At 44.5% G+C, this 15805-nt stretch overlaps 1 protein-coding gene and 1 long non-coding RNA gene across 9 annotated transcripts in view; both read right to left on the bottom strand.

Annotated features, from left to right (window-relative positions):
* SIL1 (SIL1 nucleotide exchange factor) overlaps positions 1–15805 on the bottom strand; it is a 313671-nt gene that overhangs the window by 175552 nt on the left and 122314 nt on the right. The gene's annotated exons all lie outside the window — the stretch shown is intronic.
* Positions 564–15801, bottom strand: LOC309624243. Its single transcript, XR_014241832.1, has 2 exons — positions 13910–15801; positions 564–13573 (listed from the first exon to the last, which is right to left on the bottom strand). It is a non-coding gene; the product is annotated as an uncharacterized lncRNA (long non-coding RNA).

A 15805-nucleotide genomic window follows, 5' to 3' on the forward strand; every position in this document is an offset into this window, starting at 1 on the left:
CATGAGACGCTAAGGCTGCTGCTACAGCCACCAAGAAGCCTGTGTGCAAGCACAGGTCACTATCCACACCTCCCCTCCCGGGAGCCTGTGCAGCCTGCCACTGCCAGGGTCCCGTGATCCAGGGACAACTTCCCCGGGAGAATGCACGGCATGCCTCACGCTGGTGCAACATCACGCCGGCCTCTGCTGCTGCAGGCTCGCCCCGCATTCTGTACCCCTCCCTCCCCCCAGCCTGAGTGAGCCAGAGCCCCCGAATCAGCTGCTCCTTTAACCCCGTACTGTCTGAGCAGGGAACAGACGCCCTCAGTCAACCTACATGCAGAGGCGAGGCCAAACCCAAAGCTGAACCCCAGAAGGTGTGTGAATAAAGAAGAGAAAGGGAAATCTCTCCCAGCAGCCTCAGGAGCAGCGGATTAAATCTCCACAATCAACTTGATGTACCCTGCAACTGTGGAATACCTGAATAGACAAAGAATCACCCCAAATTGAGGCGGTGGACTTTGGGAGCAACGATATATATATTTTTTTCCCTTTTCCTCTTTTTGTGAGTGTGTATGTGTATGCTTCTGTGTGTGATTTTGTCTGTATAGCTGTGCTTCTACCATTTGTCCTAGGATTCTGTCTATCCTTTTTTTTTTTTTTTTAGTATAGTTTTTAACGCCTGTTATCATTGGCGGATTTTGTTTTTTGGTTTGGTTGCTCTTTTCTCATTTCTTTTTTTTATTACTTTTTAAATTTTTTTTTTAATTTTTAATAATTTTTTTTACTTTTAATCACTTTATCTTTCTTCCTTCCTTCCTTCCTCCCTCCCTCCCTTTCTTTCTTTCTCTCTTTTATTCTGAGCCGTGTGGATGACAGGGTCTTGGTGCTCCGGCCAGCCGTCAGGCCTGTGCCTCTGAGATGGGAGAGCCGAGTTCAGGACACTGGTCCACCAGAGAGCTCCCAGCTCCACGTAATATCAAATGGTGAAAATCTCCCAGAGATATCCATCTCAACGCCAAGACCCAGCTCCACTCAACAACCAGCAAGTTACAGTGCTGGACACCCTATGCCAAACAACTAGCAAGACAGGAACACAACTGCATCTGTTAGCAGAGAGGCTGCCTAAAACCATAATAAGTCCACAGACACCCCAAAACACACCACCAGACATAGACCTGCCCACCAGAAAGACAAGATCCAGCATCATCCACCAGAACACAGGCACTACTCCCCTCCACCAGGAAGCCTACACAACCCACTGAACCAACCTTAGGCACTGGAGACAGACACCAAAAACAACGGGAACCACAAACCTGCAGCCTGCGAAAAGGAGACCCCAAACACAGTAAGTTAGGCAAAATGAGAAGACAGAGAAACACACAGCAGATGAAGGAGCAAGGCAAAAACCCACCAGACCTAACAAATGAAGAGGAAATAGGCAGTCTACCTGAAAAAGAATTCAGAATAATGATAGTAAAGATGATCCAAAATCTTGGAAATAGAATGCAGAAAATACAAGAAACGTTTAACAAGGACCTAGAGGAACTAAAGAGCAAACAAACAGTGATGAACAACACAATAAATGAAATTTAAAATTCTCTAGAAGGGATCAATAACAGAATAACTGAGGCAGAAGAACAGATAAGTGACCTGGAAGATAAAAGAGTGGCAATAACTACTGCAGAGCAGAATACAGAAAAAAAAAATGAAAAGAATTGAGGACAGTCTCAGAGACTGCTGGGACAACATTAAATGCACCAACATTCAAATTAAAGGGGTCCCAGAAGAAGAAGAGAAAAAGAAAGGGACTGAGAAAATATTTGAGGAGATTATAGTTGAAAACTTCCCTAATATGGGAAAGGAAATAGTTAATGAAGTCCAGGAAGCACAGAGAGTCCCATACAGGATAAATCCAAGGAGACACATGCCAAGGCACATATTAATCAAACTATCAAAAATTAAATACAATGAAAAAATATTAAAAGAAGGAAAAAACAACAAATAACACATAAGGGAATCCCCATATGGTTAAGAGCTGATCTTTCAACAAAAACTCTGCAAGCCAGAAGGGAGTGGCAGGACATATTAAGAGTGATGAAGGAGAAAAACCTACAACCAAGATTACACTACCCAGCAAGGAACTCATTCAGATTTGACGGAGAAATTAAAACCTTTACAGACAAGCAAAAGCTAAGAGAATTCAGCACCACCAAACCAGCTTTACAACAAATGCCAAAGGAACTTCTCTAGGCAGGAAACACAAGAGAAGGAAAAGACCTACAAAAATAAAACCAAAAACAATTAAGAAAATGGTAATAGGAACATACATATCAATAATTACCTTAAATGTAAATGGATTAAATGCTCCAACCAAAAAACATAGATTGGCTGAATGGATACAAAACTAAGACCCGTATACATGCTGTCTACAGTAGACCCACTTCAGACCTAGGGACACATACAGACTGAAAGTGAGGGGATAGAAAAAGATATTCCATGCAAATGGAAATCAAAAGAAAGCTGGAGGAGCAATTCTCATATCAGACAAAATAGACTTTAAAACAAAGACTATTACAAGAGACAAAGAAGGACACTACATAATGATCAAGGGATCAATCCAAGAAGATATAACAATTGTAAATATTTATGCACCCAACATAGGAGCACCTCAATACATAAGGCAAATACTAACAGCCATAAAAGGGGAAGTCGACAGTAACACAATCATAGTAGGGGATTTTTTTTTTTTTTTTTTTAGTAGGGGATTTTAACACCCCACTTTCAACAATGGACAGATCATCCAAAATGAAAATAAATAAGGAAACACAAGCTTTAAATGATACATTAAACAAGATGGACTTAATTGATATTTATAGGACATTCCATCCAAAAACAACAGAATACACTTTCTTCCCAAGTGCTCATGGAACATTCTCCAGGATAGATCATATCTTGGGTCACAAATCACAGCTTGGTAAATTTAAGAAAATTGAACTCGTATCAATTATTTTTTCCGACCACAACGCTATGAGACTAGATATCAATTACAGGAAAAAATCTGTAAAAAATAAAAACACATGGAGGATAAACAATACACTACTTAATAACCAAGACATCACTGAAGAAATCAAAGAGGAAATCAAAAAATACCTAGAAACAAATGACAATGAAAACATGATGACCCAAAACCTATGGGATGCAGCAAAAGCAGTTCTAAGAGGGAAGTTTATAGCAATAGAATCCTACCTTAAGAAAGAAGAAACATCTCAAATAAACAACCTAACCTTACACCTATAGCAATTAGAGAAAGAAGAACAAAAACACCGAAAGTTAGCAGAAGGAAAGAAATCATAAAGATGAGATCAGAAATAAATGAAAAAGAAATGAAGGAAACGATAGCAAAGATCAATAATACTAAAAGCTGGTTCTTTGAGAAGATAAATGAAATGGATAAACCATTAGCCAAACTCATCAAGAAAAAAAGGGAGAAGACTCAAATCAACAGAATTAGAAATGAAAAAGGAGAAGTAACAACTGACACTGCAGAAATACAAAGGATCATGAGAGATTGCTACAAGCAACTCTATGCCAATAAAATGGACAACCTGGAAGAAAGGGACAAATTCTTGGAAAGGTACAACCTTCCGAGACTGAACCGGGAAGAAACAGAAAATATAAACAGACCAATCACAAGCACTGAAATTGAAACTGTGATTTAAAATCTTCCAACAAACAAAAGCTCAGGACCAGATGGCTTTACAGGTGAATTCTATCAAACATTTAGAGAAGAGCTAACACCTATCCTTCTCAAACTCTTCCAAAATATAGCAGAGGGAGGAACACTCCCAAACTCATTCTACGAGGCCACCATCACTCTGATACCAAAACCAGACAAAGATGTCACAAAGAAAGAAAACTACAGGCCAGTATCACTGATGAACACAGATGCAAAAATCCTCAACAAAATACTAGCAAACAGAATCCAACAGCACATTAAAAGGATCATACACCATGATCAAGTGGGGTTTATCCCAGGAATGCAAGGATTCTTCAATACATACAAATCAATCAATGTGATACACCATATTAACAAACTGAAGAATAAAAACCATATGATCATCTCAATAGATGCAGAAAAAGCTTTCAACAAAATCAACACCCATTTATGATAAAAACCCTCCAGAAAGTAGGCATAGAGGGAAGTTACCTCAACATAATAATGGCCATATATGACAAACCCACAGCAAACACTGTTCTCAATGGTGAAAAACTAAACCATTTCCTCTAAGATCAGGAACAAAACAAGGTTGCCCACTCTCACCACTATTATTCTACATTGTTTTGGAAGTTATAGCCACAGCAGTCAGAGAAGAAAGAAAAATAAAAGGAATCCAAATCAGAAAAGAAGAAGTAAAGTTGTCACTGTTTGAAGATGACATGATACTACACATAGAGAATCCTAAAGATGCTACCAGAAAACTACTAGAGCTAATCAATGAATTTGGTAAAGCAGCAGGATACAAAATTAATGCACAGAAATCTCTTGCATTCCTATACACTAATGATGAAAAATCTGAAAGTGAAATTAAGGAACGCTCCCATTTACCATTGCAACAAAAAGAATAAAATACCTAGGAATAAACCTACCTAAGGAGACAAAAGACCTGTATGCAGAAAACTATAAGACACTGATGAAAGAAATTAAAGATGATACAAACAGATGGAGACATATACCATGTTCTTGGATTGGAAGAATCAACATTGTGAAAATGACTATACTACCCAAAGCAATCTACAGATTCAATGCAATCCCTATCAAACTACCACTGGCATTTTTCACAGAACTAGAACAAAAAATTTCACAATTTGTATGGAAACACAAAAGACCCCGAATAGCCAAAGCAATCTTGAGAAAGAAAAATGGAGCTGGAGGAATCAGGCTCCCTGACTTCAGACTATACTACAAAGCTACAGTAATCAAGACAGTATTGTTCTGGCACAAAAACAGAAATATAGATCAATGGAACAGGATAGAAAGCCCAGAGATAAACCCACGCACATATGGTCACCTTATCTTTGATAAAGGAGGCAAGAATATACAGTGGAGAAAAGATAGCCTCTTCAATAAATGGTGCTGGGAAACTGGACAGCTACATGTAAAAGAATGAAATTAGAACACTCCTTAACACCATACACAAAAATAAACTCAAAATGGATTAAAGACCTAAGTGTAAGGCCAGACACTATCAAACTCTTACAGGAAAACATAGGCAGAACACTCTATGACATAAATCACAGCAAGATCCTTTTTGACCCACCTCCTAGAGAAATGGAAATAAAAGCAAAAATAAATAAATGAGACCTAATGAAACTTAACAGCTTTTCAACAGCAAAGGAAACCATAAACAAGACCAAAAGACAACCCTCAGAATGGGAGAAAATATTTGCAAATGAAGCAACTGACAAAGGATTAATCTCTAAAATTTACAAGCAGCTCATGCAGCTCAATATCAAAAAAACAAACAACCCAATCCAAAAATGGGCAGAAGACCTAAATAGACATTTCTCCAAAGAAGATATACAGATTGCCAACAAACACATGAAAGAATGCTCAACATCATTAATTATTAGAGAAATGCAAATCAAAACTACAATGAGATATCATCTCACACCAGTCAGAATGGCCACCATGAAAAAATCTACAAACAATCAATGCTGGAGAGGGTGTAGAGAAAAGGGAACCCTCTTGCACTGCTGGTGGGAATGTAAATTGATACAGCCACTATGGAGAACAGTATGGAGGTCCCTTAAGAAAGTAAAAATAGAACTACCATACGACCCAGCAATCCCACTACTGGGCATATACCCTGAGAAAACCATAATTCAAAAAGAGTCATGTACCACAATGTTCACTGCAGCTCTATTTACAATAGCCAGGACATGGAAGCAACTTAAGTGTCCATTGACAGATGAATGGATAAAGAAGATGTGGCACACGTATACAATGGAATATTACTCAGCCATAAAAAGAAATGAAATTGAGTTATTTGTAGTGAGGTGGATAGACCTAGAGTCTGTCATATAGAGTGAAGTAAGTCAGAAAGAGAAAAACAAATACCGTATGCTAACATATATGTATGGAATCAAAAAAAAAAAAAAAAAAGGTCATGAAGAACCTCGGGGCAGGACGGGAATAAAGACACAGACGTACTAGAGAATGGACTTGAGGACACAGGGAGGGGGAAGGGTAAGCTGGGACAAAGTGACAGAGTGGCATGGACATATATAAACTACCAAATGTAAAACCGATAGCTAGTGGGAAGCAGCCGCATAGCACAGGGAGATCAGCTCAGTGCTTTGTGACCACCTAGAGGGGTGGGATAGGGAGGGTGGGAGGATGGGAGGGAGGGAGCACAGAGGGAAGAGATATGGGGATATATGTATAGCTGATTCACTCTGTTATAAAGCAGAAACTAACACACCATTGTAAAGCAATTATACTCCAATAAAGATATTAAAAAAAAAACAAACCTCACCTCTGCTCAGATAAACTAATTATGGCCACAGGTAATCAAATCTGAAAACTTTTTAATCCAAAGAAATGATTCTCTCCTTTCAAACAACTGCATTATACAAACCATAAACAGACTATTCTGAGAACTAAAGAAATTAAAATACAAATCAATCTGTTTGTCTCAAATCAACGTATTACGTGAAATAAGGCAAGACCAACAACCTACTAGTCTATGAAAAGTAACAAAGCAAAACCCCAACATGAACAGAAATAAAATCAGCCTGATCAGAGCACAAGGAACAAAAAGCTTACAGAGCCCACTGCACACAAGCTCTGCTTCATTCAGGTTCTTTTCAGGCCTGCCTAGAAGATCAGTGGCTAGTGGGGTACCACCCAAACTCTGACCTTGAGCACTGCCAAGAGCCTCGAAGAGTCTTGATAATCCCTGTTTCAGAAGAGGGGAGGTTAGAGTAGGTTCAGAGGAGCTTCCACTAAAGCTCTCCAGCTTGCCCCATAGGCCAAAGGTCTCCCTCATCAATCCCAAAGACAATCCAACAATCTCCTTAATGATCTACCCATCTTTCCTCACACTTCAGCTATCCACTGTCCAGGGCTCACAGTGCTCTAGAAAGTCACCAAGCCCACTGGTCCTGGCCCAGAACAAAGTCAGGCTGTCAGACGTCAACTGGGCCCTGACGCTGGGCAATGCTTAGTTCTGACCTCTTGACTGTCTAAGCAACTTCTTCACCGTGGTTATTCCTTAACCTCGCCATTCCTTAAGCACCCAATCAAGGCCTTCTCTTTCATCATCCAAGGTAAAAGCCCCACCCTTGGCTTGACTCAGAAAATCGAAGACATCTAATGGAAGCTTCCTCAATTTCCCTCTACATCTCTCGTACTTTTCCTTGTTTTTGTCTAGGCTGTGCTTCAAATTTCCAAGGCTCATCACATTCATGAGGCCAAGACTTTCCATCTGCCACCTAAACAACTCTGCCTCATCAATGATCTTGTCTCTGGGATTTTAAATCTGTCAGCAGTGCCTCCTTCCCCCTCTGCCTTCCAACGTACACAAAAGCTCTCTCCATTCAGCTTCAATGCTTCAGTGTCTCTCTGAAATGAAGAGCTGCCTCTGGGAAGATGTTCCTTCAGGGCCACACCTCTGTCTTCTCACAGCATTATATTCCTGCCTGGGGTCTTCCTACACCATAGGCCCAGGCAGGCAAGCCCCTCTGTCAATGCCCACCATGGTATCTCCGACATCAAGCACTATACCTGGAACATTATAGGAGTTCAACAAATGTAACAAGAAATGAATTTTTTGGTGTGGCTATCTGTGAAGTTACCGTTTTCATTCTCTTCTTCCACTTATTTTCAAACTCCTCAGACTCAGGAGTTTATATCGTCCTTCTTCATTTCCTCATCTCCCATTCACGGCACAGCCCTGAATGGACTAAACTACACACTTATTTTCACATAGTTAGATCTACTACTTTTCAATTCTCTTTCCTCCTACCACCCCCTATCCTGACATAGGGGATGCTGTGCACCACCACCATCCCATTATTCTCCTACGCATCTCTGCCTCTCCTACCAGGTAGATATACTCTCACTTTTAGAGTGAGAGTTCATGTCATCCTCCCCTTCATTCTTGCTTCCTACCTGTCCTCTTCTCTACCTAGTCAAATATTATCTCCTCTTAAGTTACCAATCAAGTCCTACCTCCAGTACTGTGACAAACCTAGGAATGGAACAAGCTCTGGAAAAGGGCCTCTCATTCCAGCTCCAGGTCAGTCCTTGAGAGCTATACCCAGCCCTGGTTAATCCCAACCTTGGAGATGGCCTAGACAGTCTTAGCCAGTAGGGCGAGGGCAATATTAGAGAAAGAAGGGAAGTCGAGGCTCCACAGATTCTCTGAATTAAAGCCAAGCCCTGGGTATGAGGGCTGGAACTAGTTTTGGCAGCTAGTCTTCCATTATCCCTAATCCAGTCTAAGTTTTTTTATTTCAGTCAGTTTGCGGTTCCCGATCCTTGAAAGCTGAGGCTGTGCAACTCTAAGTACTCTTTATTAAACCTCAGAGAGAACCGGTAGGTGGAGGAAGGAGAGGAAGGGGAGAATAAGGGCCTAGGGTGAGCATTAAGCATATAAACGCTTGTTAGAAAGCAGATGTCCAACCATCCAAGTCCATAGACTGCAAACTGGACCCTGGCCTGCCCCATCCAGGTACTTAAGGCCAAAGCCCAGGCAGAGATGCTCTGGTGCCAGTACAGTGCTCAGCCAGCTAGTCTCAAAGTGGCCTCAACCTTGACAGTGGACATGCTGCCCTGGCCTCCACCTGCTCCCCCCAGGGGGGTGTGGAATTTGGCTGCTATGGGGCAGTGGTCAGCCATCCTGAGAGAAGTCCAAATATGGGAAATGGTGTCACTCTGAAATGAAGAGCTCTAAACTGTCCTTATGGAGCCATGTGGGGCCTTCATGTATTCCAGCCCACCATTATTTTCTCTCCCAGTACAGGGTAATTTGGAGCCTCTGACATTGCTCCTACAGGTCTCAAGAGGCCTGGCATCCTGCTATGCCCCCAGCAGTTCCCTAACAAAGTCATACTGATAAAGAGTAAAGGAGATGCTCAGAGTAGAGACGCTTAACAAAGGCTAGGGAGGTGGCAGTAATGGGGGAGATGGACTAGAAGTATAGGCAGGAGAGAAACAAATGAAGTTCTCGGGGAATCCCCAGAAGACTTGAAAGGTTTCAAAGTAGGGGAGGAAGGCACTATGCAGAAGGAGGCAGCACCAAAGATAAGCTCTGCTGAACACCTCATCCTGAAAAGTTGTTGGAGATAGCAACTTGTGTTCAAGAGAGGACACAGATTACCACACCACACAAAAAGCATGCAGTTTCCTCTATCCCGCCCCTGCTTCACCTTTCCAGCACTGCTCTGAGCCAGGGTGAAAGATCATCCAACAGAGGCCCCTTGCTATAGCCCTCCCTCAGGCCATTACCTCCCGGTGGCAGCCAAGAAGTCCCAACCTCCCCACTCTCATGAGCAAGAGGAGCTTAGGTATGAACTGCCCTTAACTAATACTCCTACTCTCACCCACTGCTCATAGGCCTCGAGGTGTGTGTGTGCCTGCGTGTGAACGATGGGACACAAGCAGGTCATACTCTTGTGGACCATCCTGGGGAATGAGATAACCTGTAAGGAAGATCCCTCCTGACTAGGGGAGGAAGGGAGCGTCACCTGCCTCCCAATCACAGAGCTGGGTAGGTGGCAGAAGGCACTGGGAGCTTTGCTCCTTAGTCCCACCTCAATTGTAGCCTGTGGTATTAAAAAAAAAAAAAAAAAAAAAAGTATCTGGTCTTTATCCCTGGTTCCTGAAATGACTCTTGCGGGGGATGGGTGGATGGGTGTGTGTGTGTGTGTGTGTGTGTGTGTGTGTGGAATTAGGTAACTTCAAGATGGGGGCAGGTCACCAGAAAGACCAAGCCTTGATTAGACAGTTGGAACTTTTAGCCCCACCTCCAGGGAGGAAAGGGGGGCTGGAGAATGAGTTCAATCTCCAATGGCCAATGACTTAATCAATCACGCCTAAATAATGAAACCTCCATAAAAGCCCCTAGGGGGCTTCCAAGAGCTTCTGATTGGTGAACACCTAGAAGTAATGGGAGGGCAGTGTGCCCAGAGAGGGCATGAAAGCTCTGCACCCCACCCCCCATACCTTCTATGCATCTCTTCCACTTGGCTATTCTGAGTTGTAGCCTTTATAAAAAACCAGTAAACATAAGTAAAGTGTTTTCCTGAGTTCTGTGAGCTGTTCTAGCAAATTATCAAACCTGAGGAGGGAACTGTGGGAATCCCTAATTTATAGCTGGTCAGTCACAAGTCCAGTGGCCTGGGACTTGTGACTAGCATCTGAATTAGAGGCAGTGGGACTGAGCCCTTTAACTGTGGGATCTGACACTAATTCCAGGTAGATAGTGTCAGAATTGAATTGAATTATTGGATACCCAGTTGGTGTCTGAGCATTGGAAGATCACACAGCCTCTTCTAAGCTGCAAGGGGCCAAAGGCCTCACAAAGACAATCCTGCAGAGTCACCCAGACCAGAGTCAGGTGTTCCTTCAGACAGATGTCCAGGGCCTACAGGAAATCAGACTCCTCCCTTAAATGCCTGAAACAGAGTAGTTGGTCTACCATAAATGAGGTTTTTAAAATTCAATTCCCTCCTATTGCTCGTGCAGATCTGAAATGATCTGACCAGATGGCTGGTGCTCTATAATTCTTGGATTGCTCTCATCAGTTGTTGATGATTTAGACTTCTTTTTTTTAACCCCCTCACATGAACGTGTTCCTGCACAGGCTTCCTGCATGCTCCCATCAAGTGGCTCTTTGTGCTAATGCCAATATTCCAGAGGCTCTCACACAGTATTTCAGAGCCTGGAAGTCACCTCAGGTCAATAAGAAGCCCCAGGTCTAAGCTTCCCTGAACCCATATGAGGCCAACATATAGCACTGGTTAAGGGGCAGAACAAGAGAGGCCTTTGCTCAGATAGCCTCATTGCCTCCACTTTTCCTTCAGGTCCCCAAGGAAAGGGAGGCAGCAGCAAAGGTATATTTTAAAGATGACAACTATAGCCATTTATTGAATATTTCCTATGTGCCAGGCCCAGAGTGAAACATTTTACACATTAATCTTGTTTCAATCTCACACCATCTCTGTGAAGTAGGTATTTTCATCCCTATTTTCATATGAGGAAACTAAGGTTCAGAGATTCTGATCAAACTGACCAAGGCCACACAGCTCAAAAAGAGAACTGAAGGTGGGTTTGGAGGTTTAGCATCATAAAATTTGACTCAAAGCTCTACCAAGATCTCAGGGATAGAGAGAAGGCCCTGGCCTGGCCTCCCCATACCCTCCTCTGTGCCCTCATTGAGCACAGGACACTTCCACCAGGACATCCAAAACACTTTTTCTCTCTGTATCCTCTGTGAGACCATAAGCTGCTGGAAGGCAGGGGTCATGTCCCATTTGCTACCCAGAAAGACATTATGGTACAGTGGTTAGGAGCTCACGCTTAGGGCCAAACAAAGGTAGATCTGAATTCTGTCTCTACCACCTACTGGTCATTTGGCTAAGTCACTTCTCTCTGAGACTCATTTTTGTCTATGAAAATGAGGGTAGTTATAGCACCTGCCCTCAAAACATGCCTGGCACAGTCGATGCTAAGTAAATGTGAGCTATTATCTGTCTCTGGCTACCAGTACAGTGCCTGGCACAAAGTAGGATCTCAGGAAATGCCCAGGGAGCAAAAGGCCCACAATATCTGGCTGTGACCAGTTTTCTCTACTAATAAGTGCACAGGCACAAAGCCTGGGGTACAGGGGTCCTCAGCCCTAGGGCAAATTCCTGAGTTCCCTGCCCAGAACCCACAGGACCTGCCAGCAAACAGCTTTCCTCTGCCTGCTTGTGAACAGCTGATGCTGAATCCACACTCAAATGCTTGCTGTGCCTCCGTAAGGTATGACAGATCCCAAAATAAACCAGGAGAGAGAGAGAGAGACAGGAAAATCACTTCCAGGAACAAGCAACTCACAGTGAGGATGCTGACAGTGATAACAGAGGCAGGGAGACTTCAGGAGAGTGACCTACAGCTGCTCCAGGGCTAAGTGACTGGGGCCCAACTCCTATCTGGCCTGGTAGGAAGGTCCATGAAGTTACGGGTTAGTCCCCTGGTATTCCAGGCCACAGCAGGCAGTCAGGAAATCTGCCTTGAAATGAGCCCAGACCACATAGCCCAGTATCCCCTCCTTGGAGACCTCAGGACAACAGAGATGAGGTCCTCCCTTCAGAGACCTAAAGAGACAGAAGGTACTGAACTGAAATCAATAATTGTCAACATAAACTAGCCATTTTGCCGTTCTCTTAAAAGTCCCCAAAAGATATTCCACCATATTCCTATGCCACGCACCTAGCTCTCAGGCAGGAAATGCTGTACTAACCCCTTCTGCTCCCTTATCAAAAATCTCCCTGGAAGGAAAGAGGGAGAACATCCCATGACCATGGAAGTCTCTCCTTGTCACCATAAGTTCCTTCCCTACCTAAAGCCAGAGAGGACAGGAAGGCTACATACTCATGTACCCTCACTGGCATCCAATTCCACAATCAAGTTTAAGGAGTGGCACAAATGGCAAATTTACCGTTAAAAATCAGAACTGCTGTGTACCGAGTAATGTCTTCATGTTGGGAATCCTCAAAACAGCCTCTGCAGCAGGCAGGGCAGGACATTTCCCCGACGTCACCAATGGGGGAACTGAAGGGCAGAAGGATTCAGTGACTTGCCCAAGATCCCCTAAGTAGCAAAGCTAGGATTTGAACCCAGGACTGGCTCAGTCTAAAGTCTGTGCTTGGGACTTCCCTGGTGGTCCAGTGCTAAAGAATCTGCCTTACAATGCAGGGGAGGTGGGTTCAATCTCTGGTCAGGGAACTAAGATCCCACACGCCACGGGGCAACTAAGCCTGCACACCACAACTACTGAGCTCACGCACCTCAACTAGAGCCCGCGTGCTGCCAACCATGGAGCCCACGCGCTCTGGAACCCGCACACCACAGCTACAGAGCCCACGCACCCTGGAGCCTGCGTGCCACAACTAGAGGAGAGAAAACCCGCACGCCACAACTAGAGTAAAGCCTGCACACCACAACCAAGAGCCTGCGTGCCGCAACAAAAGATCCCACATGCCTCAACAAAGATCCTGCATGCTGCAACTAAGACCTGACACAGCCAAAAATAAATAAGATAAATAAATAAATAATAAATAAATCTTTAAAAAATAAAATAAAGTCTGTGCTCTTTACCACTAAATTATACTACCTCCTCATTTATCTACTCTCCCTGGGACTGGCTACATTCCTTTTAACCTTTCAGTAGCTGTGATGGAAGCTCCCAGGCAGCATTCGTTATGTGGTGAATTAAATATACTCTGATTAAAGGCAAGTGCCAGCTATCCACACAGACCACTGAGATGTCAATTTCCTACCAACAGACATAACATATAAAACCTTAATATACACACAGAAGGGCTTCCCTGGTGGTGCAGTGGTTGAGAGTCCGCCTGCCGATGCAGGGGACACGGGTTCGAGCCCTGGTCTGGGAGGATCCCACGTGCCGCGGAGCGGCTGGGCCCGTGAGCCACGACTGCTGAGCCGGCGCGTCTGGAGCCTGTGCTCCGCAACGGGAGAGGCCGAGATGGTGAGAGGCACGCGCACCGCAATGAGGAGTGGTCCCCGCTTGCCGCAGCTGGGGAAAGCCCTCGCACAGAGGCGGAGACTCAACACAGCCAAAGACAGACAAACAAACAAACAAACAAACAAATAAATAAATAAATAAATAAATAAAAATATATACACACAGAACACCTTGATCCTGTCCTGGGACCTAAGAGAGTCTTGTCTGCCTCGACAGTACCAGACTCTGAATCACCACACATCAAACCCTGAGACCATAACAAGCCTCTCACCTTCCCTCCCCTCACTGGTCCTGCTTTGGGGGTGAGTGTAGGTGAAATGAAAAACACTCTTGGGATATGGGGCAAGCATGTCTGGACCTAGACTTGCTTTGCCCCCAGAGCAGAGTGTCTGTGCTCAAGCACAACACCCCAGCCTTTGGGGCAGCTTCAAGGGAATTTGGGGCAGAACAACTTATAAGGGGCTCTTGAGAAACTAGAAGGCAGAAGATGATGTCAATGGGGTAACAAGTTAAATATAAAAATCAGTACTCCACTCTAATTCTCCAGGAGGTGCTCAGAGCCCTCAGCCTGCCCTCGTTACACAGGCTCTGGCCCTCCCTCCCCAAAGATACAAAAAGGGCTCTTTTGCTTAACCATGGACAGGAGCCCCACTGCCCAGAGGCTGGGCAAGGGCCCTGGGTCAGAACTTTCAGGCTTGTTCTGCAATGTGGACTGGGGTCTTGAAGGGTGCCACAGGAAAAGAGACGGTAGGAGTAAGGATGACAGGACGTTGACCTCCATCGGCTCCAGGCACTTGCCTGGTTAAAAGTGGTACGAGCACTTTTAATCACATAAGATCAGTGGATACAGCACACATCCTCCACTTCCCACACCCTGAGAGCCCCTCTAGTTTTAGTCCCCAAAGACCAGGGGGGCTCAGTTCTCAGGGAAGGTGGAGGAGGGCAGCCAGAGGTTGGATCTGCTGAACCCAGTACCTCTGTCCCTAAAATCTCCCTCTACCCAACTCCATTAGCACCTACTTGGTTTCCTTGGTGATGCATCACTCTTCTGTGGCAGCAACTACCCGCATGCAAGCCCAGCAGGAGTGATATTGCTACCAGATAGTTGGCTGGCACAGCAAACGCTGCCCCTGCCAGCACAGCAGCAATGGGGGCAGTGAGGACATGGTGATGAATATCAGCAAGGAGTTGATGAAACTATACTCTGGCAGCTGCCAGGGCTTGCCATCCACCCGCCACAGTGCAGAACGCAAATAGCCTACTCCTGAGAATGGGCTCAAGTGTCATCACAGTCGGGCTCCAGCCAAGGACAGCTGGGACTCTAGAAGGACAAGTGGGAGGAAGGTGGGTCCAGGCTGGGGTCAATGACATAGGACAAGTTGGCTGAATGACACAGGTCAAGTCACCTAACCTCTCTGAGCCTCAATGTTTTCATCTGAATATAAAGACAATAATAGCTCCTATTATTGTGAAGACTGAACAAGATTATGCACATGAAGCACGTAGCACAGTATCTGAACGTGGTAAACACCACAACTGCTGGCTTTTTTCATTATTATTTTAAGCCCTGGGCCCAGGGCCATAAAAGGGTTAGAAAGTTGTTCCTTCTGAGGATGCTCCATTCAAAAACCAGGCCAGGAACAGCCCCTGTTTCTTGGCACAGGTTCCTTTAATAACAGAAAACTCCTGCCCCGCACCAGTGCTCCGGACTCTCCCATGAACAATATTTCAGCAGCACTGAGCCGAGCAGCAGAGCCCAAAATAGCATTTGCAGAGTGAGGCACATGTCACTGCCTCTCCTGTGCTTCAGAAGTGCAAGGAAAGAAAGTTTTCTATCACTTGCTCCAAAAGCTCGGCCACCCACCACCCGCCTTCCTTCCAGGGCACTCAGATGCCACAATCTCTGTTCTGCAGGAAAACAAAGGTCCCTGAGTCCTGCAGCAGCAGCCACCCCTACTCCCCTCCAGGAGGCCAAAGAGGGGCTGTTCCTTCAAAACAGCCCTGGGGGGAGAAAGGACATACACATTTTGAATTTCAAGTATGTTTCCTGGGGACAGCGCTGGGCT

This window comes from Balaenoptera borealis (assembly GCF_965194805.1).
Source record: "Balaenoptera borealis genome assembly, chromosome: 2".
NCBI lineage: Eukaryota > Metazoa > Chordata > Mammalia > Artiodactyla > Balaenopteridae > Balaenoptera > Balaenoptera borealis.